This window comes from Apium graveolens, chromosome 5 (assembly GCF_009905375.1).
Source record: "Apium graveolens cultivar Ventura chromosome 5, ASM990537v1, whole genome shotgun sequence".
NCBI classification, from domain to species: Eukaryota; Viridiplantae; Streptophyta; class Magnoliopsida; order Apiales; family Apiaceae; genus Apium; species Apium graveolens.
The window spans coordinates 153,960,717-153,963,439 of record NC_133651.1 but is presented as its reverse complement, the minus strand read 5'-3'; the positions used below and the strand labels follow the sequence as shown (position 1 = coordinate 153,963,439).

General features: G+C 36.8%; 1 non-coding gene across 1 annotated transcript; it reads right to left on the bottom strand.

Moving 5' to 3' along the window:
• Positions 1–1,636: 1,636 nt before the first annotated feature.
• LOC141663441 (small nucleolar RNA R71) lies at positions 1,637–1,743 on the bottom strand. Its single transcript, XR_012551512.1, has one exon. It is a non-coding gene; the product is annotated as a small nucleolar RNA R71 (small nucleolar RNA).
• Between the last annotated feature and the right edge of the window lie 980 nt (positions 1,744–2,723).

Below are 2,723 nucleotides of genomic sequence, written 5' to 3'. Positions count from 1 at the left end.
GGCCAAAAGAAAAATCAGTAGAAAAATCTAGAAGTCAGGCATGGGCGCCCCGCCTTTTTTGTCCCAGAATCCTGATTTTAGTAGAATTTGATGATTTTGAGGGTCCAGGTCCACTAGGGGCTTATACATAGTGATAAAAAGATGTTTTAAACAACAAGGAGCCAAGAGAGAGCATTAAGAAGACCTAGAGAGCACGAGACGGCTACGGAGAAGAAGACTTTTGTTTTCTTTAGTATAGTTGATACTTGGATGCTTGTTTTCGATTTGTTTTTGAACCCTAGTACTCTTATATTATTTTATATAATGTTTTCATTGGAACCCATGATGATGATGAGTTCGGTTATGAACTAATTGTTGTCTTGGGGTTCTAACGAATTTATTCATAGATATCTATAGTTAATTTGTTTCAATATCTTGGTGTGTGGTGATTGATTGATATACTAGTATTGGTTGTGCTTATTCATCTTATATGCGTAGCTGACATATAAGATAGCGTGTTAATCTATATTGAAGTGAAAGCGAATATAGAGGTTTAGAACTTGCCATGCTAGCATAGGTTTACGTATAATTGTATGCATGATTCGTAGGTAATTTTAACCATCTTACTGGCCCTATGTAATCACGATATATAACTTGTTAATTAAACCTTTATGTTGTCAAATTCTATAGACATATAGGGTCACAACATAATTGGTGTCTATTCAGCTTCTATCTCTTTTGTGGATGTCTGGTACTAGGGTATTCGTACAACAAAAGGTTGTGTTTACTAGTTTCGTGTTATCTGATTAGTTGTCATCACCATTGCATGCTAAGGTTAAGGACAATGACTTTGAATGAAGTAGTAATGAAGTTATAATCCAATGTATGTCTTATATAGTTAATTCAATCACATTTATTCATAGTTATTTGCATGTTAGTTTAATCTTAGTTATAATCAATCTCAACTTGTTATTGTCTTAGCATTGAACAATAGCCATACCCTTGTTGCATAAGTGCATAAATTGAAGTTAACCTAAACTAGTCTCTATTGGAACGAATCTGATTGATATCTTATAGTACTTGCAAACGCGTATAATTGCGTGTAATTTTAGCGCGTGTTTTCGTCCTAACAAGATTTTGGCTCGGCTACCGAGGACTCGGTGTTAATTTTAGTTTATGTGCTTGACATCAGTGGTCGTTAAAGTTCACTAACTCGGATTCTTTTACTGTCACGGTTTACTTGTTTGTGTTTCAGGTACTCATTACAATGGGAGATCCAGCAGCACCAATAAAAGCGTTGATGGACTTTTCTCAACACAAGATCGAAGACATTCAATCTAGCATTGTCAGGCCAACAATCGCAGCTAATACCTTTGAAATCAAGCCTGGAACGATTCAGATGGTATAGAATTCAATCTAGTTTGGGAGTTCTCCAATGGAAGATCCTAATATGCATATTAGGGATTTCATCAAGATATGTGACACCTTCAAGTTCAACAATATTTCTGAAGATGCTGTGAAGCTGAGACTTTTCCCTTTTTCTCCAAGGGATAAAGCTATGTGCTAGTTACACTATCTACCAGCAGGTTCTATCACTACTTGGGAGGATCTCGCTCAGAAATTTCTTACTAAATTCTTTCCTATGGAGAAGACAGCTGCAATGAGGAATGCTCTTACTCAATTTCCGTAACAATCGGGAGAATATCTATGTGAAGCTTGGGAGGGCTTCAAGGAGATACTTAAAAAGTGTCCTCATCATGGAATACCTGATTGGATGATCATCAATTGTTTATATAACGGTTTGGGAGCACATTCAAGACCCATACTCGATATAGCATTAGGTGGAGCATTATGGCAAATAGCTATGAGGAAGCTTATGATCTAATTGAACTAATGGATGCTAATGAATATCAATATCGAACTTGACGATTGCCATAGGGCAAGGTAGCAGTAGTTCTTGAAGTGGATACAGCTAAGACTATCACTGCTCAACTAAAGGCGTTGTCTATGAAGATCGATTCTCTGGTTAACTATGGTGTTAATAAGATAACCAGTGTTTGTGAGATGTGTGCAGGTTCGCATGCGACGAAGCAATGCGCTATATCTAGTGAATTAGCTCAGTTTGTGAAAACCTTTCAGATATCGCAGCAACCAGTCCCAAACACTTATCATCCTGACAACTGGAATCATCCGAACTTCAGCTGGAGCAACAATTATAATGCGATGCATCAACCGTTCCAACAGTTTGGAAACAAGCAATTCAATCCTCCTGGTTTTCAATAAAAATTTGAACCAAGACAACAACACCAACTTCAACAACAAACTCATGGAGGTGCAGGTCTATCTTCGAATGAAAATCTGAATTGGAGGAGTTGCGACTTATGTGCAAAAACCGGGCTCTTATATGCCAAAGCCAGGCTATTTCTATCAAGACTCTGGAGAACCAAATAGGGCAAATTGCTAACGCCTTATTGAATCGACCATCAGGAATGCTTCGTAGTGATCCAGAAGCCAATCCAGGCAAGAGGGATGTTAACTGTAAGAACCAAATTTTTGACATCGGTAAAAGACCTTTATGAATAGTAACCTTGCAGTTTAATAAAAAAACTTTTGCGACCACACCATATACAAGTTTTTAATTTAAGATTTCGAGTTGATATTATGATTATACGTACCAAATGAGTGTATGTAAACGCTAATAGTTTTTAAAAAAAATGAACTTTAAAAAATGACAATATCTATGA